At 37.7% G+C, this 21,109-nt stretch overlaps 1 protein-coding gene across 2 annotated transcripts in view; it reads right to left on the bottom strand.

Annotated features, from left to right (window-relative positions):
* Smox (Smad on X protein) overlaps positions 1-21,109 on the bottom strand; it is a 91,261-nt gene that overhangs the window by 68,741 nt on the left and 1,411 nt on the right. The window lies entirely within an intron of this gene.

The raw sequence follows: 21,109 nt of genomic DNA, 5'->3' as shown, positions 1-21,109 counted from the left end.
GATTGGCAGTCCACTCGAGATTATATTGCCGAATGAAATTCCTATGTTGTAGGTCTCTCGATATACCAACGCACATTCTCGTATCTATAAGTTGTTTCTGAGATACCGAAGGTTCAAAATAGACATACGTAGCGGTAGAAATTATTTATGTCGTAATAAGATACAAGGTGATTCATTTAAAACAGACATTTCATTATCAACGTACGTGAACAAGGATAAAGCGAGCAACAAGTTATTACTCTGAAATGTAGCATAGATATGGGATTTTAATAACTTTTACATTACATGCTGAAAATGTCGTTCCATGTGCCTGGTCGTTCGTTGCTATCAATACCGATGATTTCATTTGTAATGTTCTCCTTCGATTTGTCCAATGTCCCAGGGCGTGTAGCGTAGACTTTTTCCTTAAAATAACCCCACAGAAAAAAGTCAGGGTGCGTCAAATCAGGTAATCTCGGAAGTCGTAAGTTTCAGAAATTTTCCTGTCCTCAAAATTTTCGACCAGCGCCAAGGACTCATTTGAGGTATGGTACGCGGCGAAATCCTGTTGAAAATACCCTTGACGCAACTCCTATGTCATTCATTTGCTTAATAAACGCCATGAAAAGTCGTAGCGTGTACAGCATCTTTGCAATGACCGAAGTAATACGGCGACAACTACCGAACTCTGCAAATCTGCGCACTCTGTCTCGCGTCATCTGAAACGAACACTGAGCATTACAGTGTATTCCTGTTGAAATAAAACGAGAAAGAAACTAAGTTTTATATATGAATCCCCCTGTAGATCTTTCAGTTCAATGAAGTATCGCACAGCGCGAGACGATGCCAGGGGTCACAGGTACGAATCCCGACCTGGGCATGGCTATTCTTTACGAGTGTTCATCAAATTAATCATATCATCACTCATGCTCATCGTCGCGATTAGCCTACAGTGGCAAAAAAGCGACGTAAACACGTCAAATCAGTCAATCATTAAATTATTTTGTATGTCTAGTATCGACAGGTATCTTTATTGAATTGTACGATGTATAAAATATTGCATAAAGCAGATAATTCACAACTCGTCAAACTTGATATTTGTGGCTTCATTAGTTTAAAAAAATAATCGATTGTTGACATTGTAATATTATTTAACTTCCATAGACAGGTTGACCAATCGAAATAATTTATGTGGTGTTGAAATAGCATTCCCTAAGTTTTTAGGTCTAGATATTCACATATCGACAGGTCACTAGAAATATTGCCGTCTCTCTTGGGTCTATGCTGCACTGAGCTATCATTTGTAGATTGATTTTTCACTAAATTCATCTTTATAGATCTGATAGTTCACGAGATAGAGACAGTTTACACGGAAGAACGAGTACGGCCGTCGAATAAGGGTTTTTCCTCTTATCATTTGTTTTCTGGTTATTTTATGATGGTAAGCAGCAAAGTAATCACGAAACAATTAAAAGTGAAATATGCTCACTCAATCGTCCAAGAGACCAAAATAAACAACAGCTGGGGAATACGAAAAAAAATTGTCTCCACAGAAAGGTCGGGATTTACTTTTAATGTACCAAAGAAGGAACATTATATATGATTAAAAGTTCAATAAAATTAACAATGCCATAACACATGCTAATGCACAGATTGCACTAAAATTCATACGGGCTCGTCCGGAATTACACCGTGTTGATATTAAGTTACAATGATTGATTGATTTATACGATGCGTATTCGTAAAGTAAGTACCGTTTGCAAATATTGCCGCTGTAGCGATGCAGTCGCGACCGTGTGAGTTCTCGCTGGCGTCCTTCATCCATTAGCTAGCCACAGGCACGCGTGGGAGCAGATCATGCTTTTTCTTCGTAGTTTTCTGAAGGTTTGAAATGTTCAAGAAAATCAATCGGCCCGCCGACTGTGAAATCCGGTCTGTGATTTGTTTTCTCAATGCGAGAATGGTTGAATTCTTGCCTAGAGGACAGACCACCAACAAAGATGCCTGATATGACACACTAATCCGCCTGCGTCGTGCAATTCAAAACAAAAGACGCGGAATGCTTAGCGAAGGCATTGTGTTGCTTCACGACAATGCTCGTCCGCATACGGCTCAACGAACTCAAAATGTCATCACGTAATTCGGCTGGGAACAATTTGTTCATCCGCCAACAGCCCTGACTTGGCACCAAGTGACTACCATCTCTTTCTTCATCTGAAGAAGTTTCTTGCTGGTCAGCGTTTCGACGAGGATGACGACGTCGAAGCAGCAGTGCATGGATGGCTTTCGTCACACGCGGGAACATTCTATGATGATGGGATACAAAAACTAGTGACACGCTACGACAAATGCTTGAAGAATGGTGGAAACTACGTAGAAAAGTAGTTTAGGGTCTGTAGAATGCAATGCAAATAAAAAAAGGTACAAAACTATATTACGTTATTTTTTACATCCTTTCGGTAGTTACTTTCCGAATACGCCTCGTATATTGTGGGCACATCAGCACACAGGCTATATTCGACGGTCACACAACAAAGTGGGGGTAAGCCTTTTTAAAAAACAAACACGAAAATAAAATATGTTAAAAACTTCCTAAGTCAACTTTCAAAACCCTACTTAAAAGCTGAGCACACACAGGACAACACGACCCCCCCCCCCCCAGGGTTGATTATCCTGGCCATAGGTCCAGTCGCAACAGCGGTTTGCAACACTGCAGTTACCGTGGTGTACTATGGGGAAGTCAGGTTGATCAGTTACGACGAAGCAAGGCCAGGGCTCGAAAGCAGAACGATTCGGTGACAAGATTCAGAGTCGACAACTCAACGTACTCTGCCACCAAGGCGGCACAATATACGTATTAATAGGCCTTATATTTTTGTTCATTGTAGTCACGGACATTACTGGATTGTAATGATCCCATTCAATGGGGTTGTTACAACCCAGAAATGTCCGTGATTGTGCCATAAATTTCATATTGGCGTGTCAAGATTATGGCTCTATATGCCAATAAGAATAAATATTAACTTTGATGCATTTATTTGATAGTTATATGCCCCACTCAACAATGCACTGACTTTGACATAGGTGCTATAAAGCATAATACCCTTTATCAACACTGCATTTGCGAGAGTTTCTCGACTACAGAAAGAATTTTCACGGAAAGGGACATTTTCCGTCAGTGTGGGAAATTCTGCGGAACAAACATATCAACACTGATTTCGTGGACTCGACCCGCTTGAAAGTCCCTTGGCCTGCATTCCGTCTGGCTTGTTTGCTGATGACGTCAGGACTTGTTGAGGAACCAGACATTTCGGCGCCTCTTGTCCAAGAATGTCTGGGATTTCACTTGCTAGGGAGATTGTCTCGTTGCGTGATATGGAAGGATGCAAGAAGCAATGCGATATTGGCCTCGGGTCTTCAACGGTAATACCGTACAGTGGGATCCATGAGTATTACCGTGCAAACTGTCCACTACTTTCATCAATTCTTCTCTTACGCCCTGTGTGTTTTTATGCATGCTGGCGCAGAAGTTGTCAACAGCTTGTTTTGAGTTTTCTCTTAATTCTTGAAGCTCTTATTGGGTCAAATAAAGTGCACGAACATGGTGATATTAAATTCGTGACAACAGCCCGCTTCAGCAAGCTTTGTGATCAGAGGGTCACGAGTTCTATTCCCCATTGGGGATCACAACACAAAATCTCCGTTCTACTATCAAGGGCGGCCGCAAAGGGGAGTCTGAGGAGGCACTTGTCCCCCCTGAGATGTCAGGAAAACCTTCATATAAATCGTATGGTGAAATTGTAGCAGGCAAACCTGGATGAGGGGTGCCATGAATGACACAAAAATAAGCGGTCTCTGTTCATAACCAAGTGATAGAAGTTTATGGAAAAGAAGCAAGCCAACTCCAGTTTCTATGTACATAGTAAACTCAAGTATACTCTGAAATTAAGAACAAGGTCAAGGCACTTTAATTCAAATTCTATGGAAAATAATAATAATAAAGGTAAAGAGTTTCTATGACCGAAGGGCAAAATATGAAATCTTACTCTGCCCTCCAGTGCTCGAAGTAGAAATTCCAAGCTGGGAAGGGGCAGTGTAAGATTACATATCTTGTCCAACAGTCAGAAACTTTCGTTATTATTATTATTATCATTGTTAATATTATTAGTTATTATTGTTGTTGTTGTTGCTATTACTAATACAATTAATATTACCTTACAGGGCATAACATTCCAATTGCATTTAAAATACTTTGGCGTTGTATACAAGTAAAGGTAAAGTGCTCCCCTGTGCTTAGCACTCCGGTCCTGAGTGGGGGTGATGTGATCAGCATCACGCCCCTGACCGCCTTTACCCCCCAAGGCCGGATTTAAACCGGCCGCGGATCGAACCCGGGACCTTTAGCATGGTAGTCAGACACGTTACCGACTGAGCCACCGCGGCCACTTGTATACAAGTTCAGTTTCCAATGTACTCTCTCGATAGAAACTACATTTGCTTTACTTAATTTCCATAAAAATCTATCACTTTGTTGATAAACAGTTCTTTGCCTTTTCGTACTTTTTCACAATGTATAAATCGAGATCATGCTTTGAACTAGACAGCCACCTACAATTCAAGTTCAGACAGAGAAGAACGTGAGACATGACAAACCTTGCAAAGTCTCACACCGTTTTCATCACTATGGTGAAATACAGCTAATTCCAAGACCTACTCAGGATATTAGAAGCATGCTGCTTCTTTAATGAAATGATTAGGATACTCCAACATCCATTTCTTTAATCTTAAAAACAGGATATGGACTAAAAGGTAACTACCAGATGTAAAATAAAATTTATAAGTTCCCTTACAAATTACTGTCTCACATAGGCTATCTGAAAGCTGACTTCAGTTAGTGCCGTAGCAAGAAATAATAGTCAGCCATCCACTTCTCGAGTACTGACTATGTCACAGACTCGAGTCTCATAGGCTTTATGATATTATAACGAATATTAAAAATTAAGTTATTTAATGCCATGATATTATTACTAGCATGATTTTATCAATTGGGAAAACTTTTGTTCTGTAAAGAACACTACTTCTCAGAAAGTGTTTTAAGTCTACTTTATGCTCAGATCGAATAATTGGGACTAGACCAACAGCTTAAAGTGGAATCGGAGCAACTGCGCAATGTGCTTCTGCTAGGGATTTGACTCGGAATGACCTTAATTACAAGATGATAGTGTTACCATTGGGGAAGCCCCACGATATTTCTTCCTCCTCGACAGAACAGCATAAACATCTTCATGATCTGTGATTTCTAAAAAGTAAAGTGCTAGTTCAATAGGCCTGATAACCTTTTTCTGACTTAAAAAAAACAACTCTGTACTTGCAATCATTTCTTGGTGATTCCTTCCAACAGCAGAGTCGTAAATAGTCCTACTCCTTGCCTTACTTCAATCTAATATGGCAATAGGTATGTGGAGCAACCTGATGGTGATTATTCTCAAGAGGTATTAGAATATTTTGATACACACACAAATTTATGCTGCGAAAAAAAAACCTTTTCTTGCTCCCCCCCCCCAAATGATCTTTAATACTAATGCTGTAAGTTTTCACGTTTATGAAGAAAATTGAGGCAGAATACTTCATGCCAATAATTCCTGGAATTCAAGTAAATCCAGGTCAGCAGACATTATCTCCCAGTGGAACTTTATAATCTACTGTCATTTGCCTCGTCTCATCATCACCAGCAAAAAGAAAGGAGAGAGGTGGCCAACACACTAGCTATACCTCTATATGTCACATGCAGAACACAGAAGTCATACAATGTCCTCCATTCGTTATGAACTGTATTTCCAGTCACTGGGTAAGTCAAACAAAAATAGCAAAAGCAAAACATAGTTTGGGAAGGAAAACTGAACTACTGGATAAATATTCAAGGAAGGGAAATTAAACCTTACTGCTCTAACTTTGATTTCGCGTAGATATTAACAATAGTTTAATAGACTTACATAGCCACACAACAATTCAGAATATCTAGACAACAGCCAAAGCAAACCACAAGATGATTCACGTGAATGCTCTAGAAGGAATACTAATATTTCATTTTGGAATATCATAGTGGTTTTTCGAAAGGAGATAACATTCTAAACAGCTCCCCCTGGCGTCGGCCAAAGGTCCAGCCAAGCCTTCAGCTCAGTTAATTTTCTGACTCTTGAACTCTGAATACTAATATGTCTCAAAACAATTTTTACTTCACCACATCAGAAACTGAATTGAAAACAGTACTACTACTATTGTGTGATGACATGGAAGAAATAATAATAATATGTACAAAACTATTAGCAGGGGCAGACAAAACTTAAAATAATTCAGGCCCCAGGTGTTTTTTTGTAAATACGATCTAACAAAAATAAAGCTACACATTTGAAATGAGGTCTTAAAACACCTAATTTACCAATTACTAAATTAAAATAATTCATTTTTAAACACACAAACAACAAAATCGTACTGTGCTCCAGTGGGTAGACAAAGCTAAAAATAATTCAGGCATAAGCCCCCTTTCCTCAGGAGACAGCCCCCTTTCTTTCTCCAAATACATACAAAGAAAGCCATGAAGACAGTGGTTCCCAAAGTGTGTGCCGCAGTGGCCTGGGGTGATGTGCAGGGTCAGCCCAGGTGGCTCCAGCCCAGTTTTAAACCCACCAAAAAACCCACTATTTCTTTTTTCATAAAATGTTGTAAATTATTACTTTAAATAATTGTAAGGTTCTAGAATTGGCAACATTTTGAGAAAACTTGTAAAATAAAAGCTGAGCCAAGCTAATAATACTCAAAATAATTAATGTGGTACAAGTCACACGTGGGTTTTTTCAGGATATTTTTCTCAAATCATGCTAGAAATAGACTTTTAACAGAAATAATACGAAATTACATCCAAGAAACAATAAAAATAAAAATAAAAGGGTCTGAAATATTTAGATAAAACATAGAACGAACAAAGCTTATAATTCTGAAAAATGGTAGCACTTAGATATGAGTCACTTCCGTATGTGCGCAAGCCACATGTTTCACCTGTGACGATCAACTTTTACAATATTTTTTTTAATTAATAAAACATTACAAAGAAGAATTGAGTAGGCCTACATGTTATGTCGTGAAAGTAGAATAAAGATAATTGTGGTATAAGGAAACAAAACACTTTTCAAATGATTAATTTCATTTCTCAAAATTTAGTATGTGTTCAAATGTTCTGTTATCTTTCCAATGCCTTCCACTGAGACAGTGACCCCTCCCTTCCTCCAGTTCAGTGGATTGATTGGATGTAATGGGTTGCTTGCCCATGTAGGATAAATGTTACTTGTGGTTAGGAGCTATATGCCCAAGAAGTCTAGCACTCTCATAATCTACCACAATTTCTTTTTATCATAAATATAGGGAGTGTGGGGTAAATACAATGCATACGTATACTTTCATATTTTGACCATTTTTAAAACCTTTTTAGAGACTACAATTCTGAGCTTTGTGCATAAAACTTTCAGGAGCATTGTGACATTACTTGCACTGTAAATTCACAACAAAATTATTGAAACATAATGCACAATTTAGGAGGAGCATGGGTAGGGTGGATGGGCCAAGACAAGTCATCTATTTAATGACCATGATAACATGTTTCTGCAGCTAGAAAACTTGACAGACTGCAATGGTATTACATGCGAGTGAAATTGGACAATTTATTTCAAGATGGTGAATGAAAACTGATTTTCCTCATGTTGCACGAATGCTTTCAATTTTAAGAGTTACGAGATAACATAAAGGATTGGGTTCATATTGTATTTGAGAAAAATTGTCACCATGTTTAAAGATGGTGGACGACAGACTGATTCAACATGCCTTGCGAGAGCTTTAAGTTATGCAAATATATCAGGTTCGTAGATTAAGAAAACCAACTCTCAGCTACGTTTGAAAATTACTTGAGCTTCAAGTTTTTAATAAAAAAAAAATAATATAGTGTGGTTTCGGAAGGGTTACCAATTTTGAGACCACGATATCTGTAGCAATTTTAGAGTCTTTAAGCTGAAATTCATTTATTTTGGATTTGCATTTGTTGAAAACATTTCAAGATGGTGGATGAAAAATTGATTTTTCATATTCTGAGGCCACTTTCAAATATCTGCCAAAACTACATTTTTGGACATTAAGAAAAGATATTTAAATATTTAGGGCATTTCTTAAGCTATGGCTTGACAAATAATTATTTTAACAATATAGTGCATATGTATATTTGGATCCAAATGGGAGCAACTAACGTTTTGTCCATGGGAACTGTTAGTTTCATAGCAACCAGATATTTTGGAGGATGGATACGGTATTGCATTTGTATGAAATCAGTAAAGACAATTAAACATGTCAGCCTTATAATTTTGGCATGGTTAATACACGGAGGAGATATTTAAACTTGAAACATCCACAAAAAAATGGGGGAAAGAACTGTGATTTAAAGCATATTTAAAAGTGTGTGTATAGCTACCATAGGCTGATAGTGGTAAAGGTAAAGTTCACCGTGCATATCATGGGTGGCTACTCACCTTGAATTTTGGGAATTCTGCGTGAATAATTGGCTCTGGGAATTCCGCATGAATTTTTCTCCGAAGACGTGAAAAATTGCAACATTTATTAAATCCATATCCCATTGAGGACATCCTCGATGGCACAGTGGTAGCATAGTCTCCTTGTAATCAAAGGGTCCCAGGTTCGATAGCTGGTGGAGGCACGTAGTGGTTCCGATCCCACTTTTAACTGTAGCTCCAGTCCCAATTAACCTTTCTGTGCATAAAGTGGACTTAAAACACCAACTCAATCAATCAAACCATATCCCATTGAATTTATAAATGCTCTGAGGGAAGTTTTTAACCAATCAATTTTATTTTTATCGAGGAAGGAAAAGAAAGCTACGTGAAAAATAAAATTGAATTATCTTCATCAGTTTACTTTCTTAGTGTCCTTTGTAGAACAATCTATCTGATAGATGGAAGATTATTGCAAGATAATATATCCTGAAGTCGAATAGATAAATTCTTATACAATTAACAATTTTTAGTACATTAGTAACTTGTGTTTGCAGATGTATTTTGAGTCTGAATATGTGAAATTCGAATGTAAACTCCGCATCTTAAATTTAATTTTTGAAACATACATACATATGTGCAGTTTATTTGAATTGATTTAGCATTTTTGGATACATTGGAATCACACAGACCCTTTACATTGTTAATATATTTGTGTGTGCATGTGTGTGGGTGGTGAGAAGCGGTAATACGTAAGCAGGGTAGCTACGATTTTTTGATTATGAAATTCCCTGACTTTTCCAGGTTTTCCAGACCAGAAATGAAATTTTTCCAGACATGTTTGTTGTCATGATTTTTCCTTTTGAACCTCATGTTTTTCAATAAATTATGCAGGCACGTTAATTATTATGAATATGAATATACACAGTTATTAGCTGAAAATTTACGAAGAGAATAATACAATGCTATTCAATGAAAAAATAAAAACTATTGTACTTCCGCATTTTCACTAAGTCATTACAATTAAAGTGGTATAAAAAATCAATAAAAAAATGTGGCATATATCAAAGCTGTACAATGTAACCTGTATACAACCTCAATTATATCAATACAAATGAGAAACAACAGAAAATTAGGTCATGTACCTTTAGAAAATATGCAATAAGTTTAATGATTATATTTTTAAATTTATTGAAAATAGTACATATTTCGGAAATTCAGAACGTGAATGGGGCTGGTGACCCACCATACACCTAAAAAAATATATACGTGGGCCATACTTTGGAATCAAATATCTCCATTACTTGAGTTTTCCACATGCTGGAACCAATTTTCTATTACCGAAAACATAGAAATCTGCCTATTAGAAGGTAACAGTTCCGAATGTTTTATGATTTTTTCAAATTTTCCTAGCATGAAGACTAGTTATAATAGAATTTTGGTAATCATTGTGACACAAAATTTGAACCTTCCTTAAAATAATGAGCACTGTTTGGATATTAAAAAAGTTATTTATTGTTGAAAAGAAAACTTCAAAATGCCCTACGCAATCAGAGTGCATTGAGGGTCTTTATTTTAATTCTAAGACAACCAAACCTGACCTTCCTAACCTAACCACAAAAGCATATATTGACAAAATCTTAAGTAATCGCTAAAACTGTATGTGTTAACAGACATACTAAATTGAAATCTAACCATGTAAAAGTTGCATTTGTAGTATGATGAAATCGTAATAGAACAAAAGGAACTTGGGCCCATTTTCACCACTTTTCAGCATAATTTCATTCTACATGCAAAAAATACGTAAAATTACTATCGGCATCAAACCAACATTCCTAACCTAACAACGATATGTGACCGGCGTATGTTTAATTCCTCTTTTCGCACCAGTTTTTAAAAAATAAATTCATTCTACATGCACAAAACACGTGCATATTCGAATAATGACGTCACTGATACTGCATATAATCACTAATTTCTCGCGTGTAACACATCTCTGCAATGTAAAAACTACGACGAGCAAATGAACTAGTTGATCAGGTTGCTTCTGAACGAGTCGCAAACGAAGAACTCAAATTCATTACTAGGCATCCGCACCTGTCCAGTGTGACGTCAACCACAACCAGTTTACGTGAAATTCTGCTCTTCAAGGCAGAAAGTATTACATTGTTCTTGGTTCAAGGAGTATACAGTTATTGCCAGGCGCGGTTGACCCTATAGCGCACAGGATCAGTAAACCCCCAGTAATATATGATAATCACCTCGAGAATGAACAATAAACAATGTCTTTACATTTTCACATTATTTCGCTAAAAATTCTACACAATAAGTCATGTATTTGTTGTGCCCGTAACACGGCGAACCCTTTTGCTGAGAAGAAACCGCGAATCGGCCGCCCTGATACAGACCCTCAGTTGAACCCCCACAGGACAGCTCGTGCCATTGTGAAAGCTTCGTGCGGGAGCAGAAGCGCGAGGAGGGTATAGGACAAAATACATGGAAGATGAGATTGCAGAACCTATGTCTCCACCCAACGGTCATGCGCAGTTCGTTCTCTCGCAGAAGCTGCGGGACAAGGCTGCGTTCTCGCTGCTTCCTTCCTTCCAGTGTTGCTGTGTGCGGTTCAAGTTTGAAGCGCACACATTACATATTCAATCTTCTCTTGTATCATTTTTGCACCGAAATTCCTGGAATAAATGCAAGATTGTGGCAGAGATGGATGAGTGGAAACAAATAAAAGCTGGACTTAGATGCGATGAATTAAAATAAAGGAGATACATTACCAAAATACCTTGTGCATGCATTCAGAGGTTTTTCCTTAAAGGTGGAAACACTTCGGTTCGCGAAAGAGAAAGAATGGCGCAAAGACGTGACTCGCTGTCGCTCGGTGTCAATCGTCTGAAGTTTGTTAGTTTTTGAAGTGCTTGGATACTTGTTGGAAAGTATTAAATGATGCTGCGAGTGAAGCGAGGGATGGACTTTACCTAGGTTATGTCATTTGATGCAGTGCAGGCGTTGCTGTCCGGGCAGGTAAGAAATGACCGATAGAAATGCACATAATTAACGTAAACAAACTTCCTTGTCCATTGAAAAAAAGCGTGTTCTGGTCGACCAGCCCCAAATTTGAACAAAGCTGTCGCGTTTCAATGAAAGGGTCTCAGGTTCGATTTCATCATGTACTATGCACATGCCATTAGTTGCTATTTCCCTCTGATAAGTGTAGGACTGGTTCTGATTAGTCGGCATGGACGTCCGGAAGGGGAAAAGGGGGCCGCCCCCCATGGAAATTGAATGTCAACCAAAAATTATATATTACACGCATATAATTTACTTTCAGTCACAGTAATTTTTGGTAATTATTATAAAAGCGTTGCAGTAACTTCAGACTGAAGGAGTGTTTTTTTTGCCCCTCCTGGGAAAAAATATATTCCTTGCCCCTACTTGAGTACGTCCATGATTTTCCAACAAAACCCCACTTTTTTCATAAAGGCACAATTATTGTAGTTTCAGCCCTAAATTTATTCGCACACCCCTACTACAAAACCTTATACTCCCACATAAAAAAATTCTGGACAAATCTTTTAAGCCCTCCCCCCATCCTTTTGTTAGGCGAAGGAAGTCTAATTGCCGAAACTGAATATGTGTCACATGACTTCAGTGAACCCCCGGGTACATAATGCACGAGCCGCGCCTGGTTATTGCAGATCTAAAACCAATGAACTGTCCGAACACCAACCTGCTCCACTTCACGTACCAAAAGAGAACGGGTTCCAAACGGGTGTGTTCTTGCAGAAAGGAAATTTAATCACCACACACAAAGCTAAAGCAACATTTTCTCCGCAAGAAATTCTCAGGATAGCTGGTGCGTAGGTTTAGTCTTGAATAGCTTGTTCTCTAAGGAAAAATCTCAGGCCTCTCCAAATTCCGTTCTTGAACAGGTTCACAAGAACGAGTCGCAAAATGAACGGATCCAAGAACCTAGATCCGAGAGTGAATAAATATAGAATCGAAATGCAAAGGAACCATAATTTTGTACGTAACAGACTAGAAGTCATAATGACGAAAGGAACAAGTTTCTGAATTGAATTTTTTTGTGGAACTGGAATCACAAGAACCGAATTCGGAAGCGGAAATGAACCGTTCGTTCATTTTGTAACTGGTTCTCCTGCAACTCCAAAATGCACGTAAATTCCAGAAAATATGCAAAATTCCCTGACTATTCCCTGACCAACCAAATTCCCTGACTTTTCCCTGTTTTCCAGGTTTTCCAGTCGCGTAGCAACCCTGGTAAGGTTGAAAAAATAACATCATCCGGTGACCTTGAATTTTTGGAAAGGTCACCTTGAAAACTGAGAATTATACTTGAATTTTATCATGGTTGTATAGTGGCCACCCTGATATAGTACCATGCCATGAAGGCACATTCAGGGGATATGGGGTAGGGCTCGACGTATTTTTGATCTCAGCCATTTTGGAGGTGATGTGATCACAACCAAACTCCGGCTGCCTTTACCCCCGGTGAGTTAGTTCCACATCAGCTTTATGCAGGGACAAGAAAAATTCCGACCTTAGATCACCCACCTCAAGATTCGAACCCGGGTCCTCTGCATGGCAGTCAGCCAGCCTGTCTACTTTTTTACATAATAAAAGTAATACCGCTTAGCAGTAGTATCCCCCTTTTTCTCTATTTTCTTTGGGACAAACACAAACATCCACATCTGAACCAGGATTCGAACCCAGGACCCCTGGCAATGCAGCGTGCTGTGCTAACACCTCTGCCAAGGAATTTTTGAATTTTGAATTTAAAATTTTGGGAGCGTCAGCACTTAGGCTATTTTGCTCCCGTCACATTATACAGGGGCCAGCCCCTTATCATTACAAATAACAACTCTAGCGTTGCATAACTAAAAATGTTAAAATGTTCTGACTTCTGTTAAAAGCTGAGGCCATAAACGGGCACTCAGCACACACAAGGACAACAAACAGGACAAAACAAACAAAATTATACTGGCCATATTGCCAGTCGCCAGAGCCTCGTTAGTCTTTAGTCCAGGGTGCACTACGTGGAAGTGAGGTTGACTTTTGGGCGCCTACTTGGAAGGTCACCCCTTACAACCCCTCTGCCAAGGAGGTCGACTAAACAACCACAGCTATCAAGTATTAGTATAGTATTGCAATCTGCAACCCTGGAAACTGATCATAGATATATTAACTGTTACACCATCCCAAGAGAGTAGAATCAAACTGTTGGTCAAATTTTCAGAACATAGTATTTTAGACAATTCAATCATTTGTCCCGCACTGAGGCTGTGCGTCATGCTTTGGGCTCCGGCTAAGGAATGCATGCAGGTTTGAGTCTCCTTGAAATGTGTATGAGACTGGTGAACACTCACCATCATGATTAAATTGGGAAGCTACGAATGAGTAGCATAACCCGGTCATGAACCTAGGACGACAACTGGAGGTTCGTTGTGCTGACCACACGTCACCCCGTAATTGGGTGTATGATCTCCCACCTCAGAGTAGGAGCAGGTTGGAGTGCGGCTGGCAGTCAGGTAGGTAGGCCTGGGCCATCAATGGTCTGTTGCAGCATGGGTGATGGGTCATTCCATGCCAAACCATCCAATGGTGGTTGCATGACCATTTTAGAAAAATTTCGTTTTTAGTACATACGTTTGTACATGTTTCTAGATATCAAAACCAATGTTCAAAAAATTTATTGTCTTTAGTTCTCCTGGGGCAGCCATTTTTCCAACATGGTGCATGGATTTTTTTGCTCATGTAGCAGTATACAGAAACCTTAATATCTCAAAAACCATGAAAGCTAGAGACCTAAAACAAAATTCATTTTGTAGCTAATGAAGTATACTTCCTATGATATTCAGGTATGTTTTGCTTGAAATTGCATCGTAAGTACAAAAATTATGGTGGAAAATGAGGTAACAATAGTCAAAAAATTGCATTTTTAAGCCCGATTTCTTTAATGAAGGGGTTTAGTCTAAGGCTTGATTTTTTTTCATGTGTAGACCTACCTGCAGGGTGTCTGTAAATAAAATATCAGTGCTTAGAAATGCACCCCTTTTTTACAGCATGGGCTCAAACATGGCCGTTCATTGAATTTTTACAGTTTTCGGGGTTAAATATCTCAGATGGGTCCCCTTTAAAAATTCTGAAATTTGGCACATAGGAAGCTCTTCATGAACCTAACTCACAGTAAAAATCTCAACTTTTAGATTCAACTCGTTTTGGTCAATATGAGGTAACATATGTCACCTATTTTCTGACGTTGCAAAGTAAGGTTAAACTACATTCCATACTTGAATAATGAAGTATTTTCTTTTTCTTTTTTAAATTTGGATTAAATAAAGGCTCATAAAATATAGTAACATAAGGTTTTAATACTTGACTTACCAGAAATTGAAATTACAAGGTATGACAATTGAAAATCTGCGAAATTTCATTGAAAAAGGTTTGATTTATTAGGTACCCACGACCAGTGGGTATTGTCAGCTCCAGTTTCCAATTCATTCTCTTTGTTAAATCAGGCAGGATTCTTTGTTCTTTCACTAAGTTCCTAAGTAAATTATCAGAAACCTTCAGTTCATCACATATTTTTTCTTGACCAAGTGGTAGCTATCAAACTGATGATTCTGACCTTTTCAACATTAGTTTTTGCTCATTTACATTTTTCTTCTTATAATTTCAATTATATGATTGTACTGGCCATGCAAAGGATTGTCACACTTGCTTTCCTTTTCTTCAGTTTTAATACTTAGTGAAAAGCAACTTTCCAGTTTCCTTTGCACTTCTTGTAGGTGTGAATAGTTTTTCGAACAAGAGCACTTTATTGTTTTTTCTGCAATCAGCCTCCTCAGTTTTGAAACAGGAGATACATCAAAACAGAACAGACTTCATGCATTTCCTTTAATTTTCCTTGGCTTGACACAAAGACACGATTTCAATTCTGGCATTAAGTGAGTCACTTTCTCCACATATGAAACTTTTACTCCAACATATTAGGCATATTTATTTAACTGGTATAAGGCTTTCTTTACACTTTTTTTTACCTTACCTTACTTAACCTTTTCTTTAAGTGGCACATTTGAAGATCACAACATACTTTACCATATAAAAAGCTATATTTAATGGTATTTGCATATTGTCTCTAAGCCATACACCTGTAGTCTTGACCTAAGAAGTGTTATCATTTTCACTGACTTTGTTAAGATTAGTTAGGTCTTTGGGAACCATATTAAAAGGGTATTTATGACAGTCCTCTCCAGTTAAAAATATTACAGAACACTCCATTTCCTGTCACAGATAACGAACATTCACAAGTCACTACTTTCGGCACATTAGGCAAAGGAAGAATGACAGCAGAGATTGTACATGCACAGATCAATTCCAGGCTTGCCTCACATCCTATCAAAACATGTCTCTGAATCTTCTGCTGTGCATGACTCACATCTATTAAGAAAAAAAAGTGGAAAATAAAGGAAACAAAAGATAATATATTTTACCAGCTTTGACACTTCAAAATAAATAGCCTACTTTCAGTGGAGTGCCCAAGGAGGGATTTGTGGGGGTCATAACCCAATACCTTTGGCCTAGTATTCCATAAACAATTACGTCAAAGGCAGGATAATGTGGCAAAAACAGGGCTGTATACTAAAAAAGTATATGTAACCCCCTCCCCTCCCTTTCGAAATTCCTGGGCATGCCACTGCCTATCTTAAGCTGCACGTCTACATTGATACAAATATGGGGGAAGCTCAGTTTTGGAGCTGACAATACCAACTGATCGTGGGTACCTAATAAATCAAACCTTTTTCAATGTAATTTGCAGATTTTCAATTGTCATACCTTGTAATTTCAATTTATGGTAAGTCAAGTATTAAAACCTTATGTTACTATATTTTCTGAGCCTTTATTTAACCCAAATTTAGAAAAAGAAAAGACTTCATTATTCTAAGTATGGAATGTAGTTTAAACCTTACTTTGCAACGTCAGAAATTAGGTGACATATGTTACCTCATATTGACCAAAACAAGTTGAATCTAAAAGTTGAGATTTTTACTGTGAGTTAGGTTCATGAAGGGCTTCCTATGTGCCAAATTTCAGAATTTGAGATATTTAACCCCGAAAACTGTCAAAATTCAATGAACGGCCATGTTTGAGCCCATGCTGTAAAAAAGGGGTGCATTTCTAAGCACTGATATTTTATTTACAGACACCCTGCAGGTAGGTCTACACATGAAAAAAAAAATCAAGCCTTAGACTAAACCCCCTCATTAAAAAAATCGGGCTTAAAAATGCAATTTTTTGACTATTGTTACCTCATTATCCACCATAATTTTTGTACTTACGATGCAATTTCAAGCAAAATATACCTGCATACCATAGGAAGTATACTTGATTAACTACAAAATGAATTTTGTTTCAGGTCTCTAGCTTTCATGGTTTTTGAGATATTAAGGTTTCTGTATACTGCTACATGAACAAAAAAAGCCATGCTCCATGTTGGAAAAATGGCTGCCCCAGGAGAACTAAAGACAATAATTTTTTTTGAACATTGGTTTTGATATCTAGAAACATGTACAAACGTATGTACTATAAATGAAATTTTTCTAAAATGGTCGTGCAACCATTTTTAAAAAAATTGGTTGATTTGACATGGAATGACCCTGATGTATGTTTTTAGTTTAATCATTTCAATGCGAGAGAAATTGATTGTCAATTCTTAACTACAAGGTTAACAGAAAACATTAAATAGTTGTTCATTCAGTGAACTAAAACAATACAAACTGAATGTTCCAATATATTACTATCAGGGAAAAATGTATTTCATTTTTAAAATATAAATATTTATAAACATAACATGAAAGAACCCAATAAAAAACCGTTTTGCCTGGGTTTAATTGGATTTTACTTGGAAAAAACAATTGGCAAAATACCAACCCTGGTGCTGTGGCTGGCTTACAAGAGCAATATATTCATTGAAATGACACCTATTCCAAACATGTGCTTATTTAGTACTTTTTACATGTAAAATGTTTCTGAATTTGAAATATGTGTTTATTTTGTTAACTTAAGGGGGAGAGGGACAATTTCGCCTAGATCTTTCTGGCTGCGGCAGCTGCCGATCACTGTTGCCAACTTCGTTCTTTTGGAGCCAGATCTGGCTCTTTCATGCACTCGTTTGGCTGTGAACTGTGGCATCCTCACCCTGCCACACTATGATGCCAACACTGGCTCCGGTCCACAAAGACCAACTTTTGCCATGAGTGTACATTTTAGACGTGACGTGATATTGCTATATTGGCTGCGTCACCCACCCCCCTCTTACCTCTGCAGCTACTTTTATAGTACAATAGTGAAGATGACAATATTGTTATCCGGGAATCCTTTATTTTCGATTTCATATGAGCATGAGTGGATTATTGAGATGGGTGATGCCGCCAAATCTAGGTGGTGAAAATTATTAAATTAAAGCTAACGGTAATAGCAGCACCCCCACCCCTGACACCTAAAATTACCCTACGAGCTAGGAGGCACTTTATGCAGCCTTCGTTAATCTAGCTCCTTGAAAATCATCAGCTCTATTAATGATGAAATTTAGGTCTTTTATGCACATCAGGTTTGGCAACACTGCCAGGATGACCATTAGGAGGGAAGGAGAAATGCATTAGGCTTATGGGACCATTACTTTATTCCTTCTCTCCGGAATATCAAACAAGTTCTCAAAACATTTAATTTATTTAAGATTGGATTAAAAGTTCCTAATAACTCTTGCACCCGAGAGGCCATCCTAAAGAAGGCTGAACTGGCAGCAACATGAATAACTATGCTATACATTCCAACATATGGGCAACTCTACTGCAGATTTTAAAATTTGGCTAGCAATACTGAAAAAATTACAATGACATGTTCAATATTCTGATTTAATGATGTACGTGATACAGAAAACACATACTGTGCTTGTTATTTTTTTAAAAAAAATTATATAAATTTCCACAAACAAACTAATTTAAAAAAAAAACTTTTTATCTTTTAGAACTGACTTTCAGACACCATGGTGACTGGGCATCCTTGCCTACCCTTAACCATAATAATGTACATATACTCAACACTACTTTTAGTAACTACTTGCATGGTCATTATTTGAGCAACCAAAGTATGAAGAGTACTGATAATTATTTACAAAAATCCCCCCCCCCCAAAAAAAAGGAAATGTGTACAAGGCAGAAGAATCAGGGGAATATGGCCACTATAGAACACTTCAAGTTACCGGTGTGTTTACAATGGCATCCGAAAAGAAAGAAAGAAAAAAAGAACAAATTCATGTGGCTAGTACACTCGTACAATATTTGCATATTTAATTTTCCTGAAAATATTTAGTGTTTTTAAGGAAATAAACAAAAGTTTTTAAAACAAAGAACTTTGTATTTACATAAATAAGTTAAATGTCTTGAAACAAAGAATTCTGTAAGATGTCAGGCAAAACCTTGAGTTTGTGTTAACACAAAACGCCACAAAAAGGCAACTGTATTATCAGCCTATACCAGTGGTATTGTTATCGTTAAGCATCAGTTGAATTTTCTTTCCTATTTGTTAAGATTTGTCCTTTTCAAATGTTTGTTCACCGGGGGTCCAACATAGGAAGTTCCATGTGGATTTCTGATAAATGCTGTACCCTCCCGGGAAGAAGATGACAAAATTAAAGGCAGGATCGAAGTGCTGCACCCAAACGCGATATTGGAGCTGGAGGCACGTAACTGCATGGTGGCCAACACTATGTGGAAATGAAAGAAACCATTCATTGCCAATTCTTACTTGCAAAACTCATCGGGGTGAGAACATAGACATTTTCAAAAACAGCATTATCATTATGTTTGACTGATTCCAGAGTTCTTGAGAAAGGGATTAATGTCACTGGAGAGAGAGGGTTAGGGATTCCTAACCTTCTGTGTGACTGCAGACTGATACCGACATTTGTTTTGCACTGCAGTAACATGTTTACGTGAAATTGAAGCATACATTTTCAAAAAACATGCAAATAATCACAAACTATGAAACATCATGCATCAAAATGTGTTTTAAACAAGTCTGAAAAACATGTTTAAAACACTTTGTTTTAAATGTTTTAAGCATTTGTAAAAAAAACAAAGCCATGTGTTTTAAACTTTTCAAAGAAGTTGTTCTCGAACACATTCAACACTATGAGGCACTCTCCTGAATGCAGAGTTCCCCTAGACTTGCGAGCTGACATGTTTACTACAGAACTACTGGACCGCGAATGAGCAGTCGAGTTGCTCCCTCCCGTGGATGCCCCTCCCCTCCGCACGTTCATTGGACAAGGCGCACACCCTTCAACATGTGCACAGAATGCGTTCGCATTCTCTTACTCCAGAGAATCCGGGAAAGGAATATAACACCAGTTCCGGCGGATTTTTGTGCGACGCTCCAATGAGGTTTCATGCTCGCGACCAGATAGTATGTGATCACACGGTGGAAGCATTTGAGGATGTTATTTTGATGCTATGAGGCCTAAACCTGACCTACATAACAACGAAATCATTTAGGCATATTATATTAATGCTAAGAGTCCTGAACCTACGCTGCCTAACACAAAACAAAAAAAAACAAAAACATTTGGAGCATTCCAGCATTATGTGTGTAAAATGTAAGATTCTAGATGTGCGAATGGATGAAGTGTGAGTGACATTTCAAGCAGTAGCAAAGTTTGATTTAATTTGTCTGTGAAGCATGTAGGCTGCAGATGATAGTAATTTTTGTTGATGAAATATGCAATTTATACACATTCACAAACGTTTAAACCTTAAAGCAATTAAAAATAGTCATAATTTCTAGAATGGTTCATTTTGTCATATTCACAAAGATTTACACAATTAAAAAGTAATCCCAGTAATAATTTCCAGAATGGATCATTTTGTTATTTATATGGAGTACGAAGACTTTTGTAGAATGCCCCATTTACAGATATAACATAATAAACCTTTTGTACCCTGCACATGTGAAGTAGATGGCAGCAGCAGTCCATATCCAAAGATGACAGTAAACTAATGGTTCCTTGCGAATGAAGTAACATATATAGGAGCATAGGAAAGGGAAAAATCATTCTCCACAAAAGACACAATAGCCAATTAATCACTCAGACTTTGAACTAAGCATCAATAGACAAACAGCAATCGAATCATCTCAAAAAAGAATGTGTTGCATGATTAGTTAGTAATGAAACAATCGGAATAACATTATGATACATTCATTTTTGTGTTAAAGAAAAATAGGATCAATTGAAGGTGACGTAGAGAATGTACTAACCAAATAAGTTTTCCGGATGAAGTATCAGAGGTTCTGATGTCCCGGTCACTGTTTGAAATTTGGATATTACATGTGTAAGGTGTAATATATTGCTTTTCATAATGGCGATATTTCTCCGGAAAGAAGTGGGGAAGCCATGTTCTGTGGAATTTAGCCACTGAGTTGCACTGTCTACAGTGTTGCCACACAGTGAGAAGATTGTAAATGTTGTGCAACTGCATTGCTGGAGTGTACTTAAC

Source organism: Lepisma saccharinum, chromosome 21, assembly GCF_977018435.1.
Source record: "Lepisma saccharinum chromosome 21, izLepSacc3.1, whole genome shotgun sequence".
NCBI classification, from domain to species: Eukaryota; Metazoa; Arthropoda; class Insecta; order Zygentoma; family Lepismatidae; genus Lepisma; species Lepisma saccharinum.
This window is presented reverse-complemented; position numbering and strand designations above follow the sequence as displayed.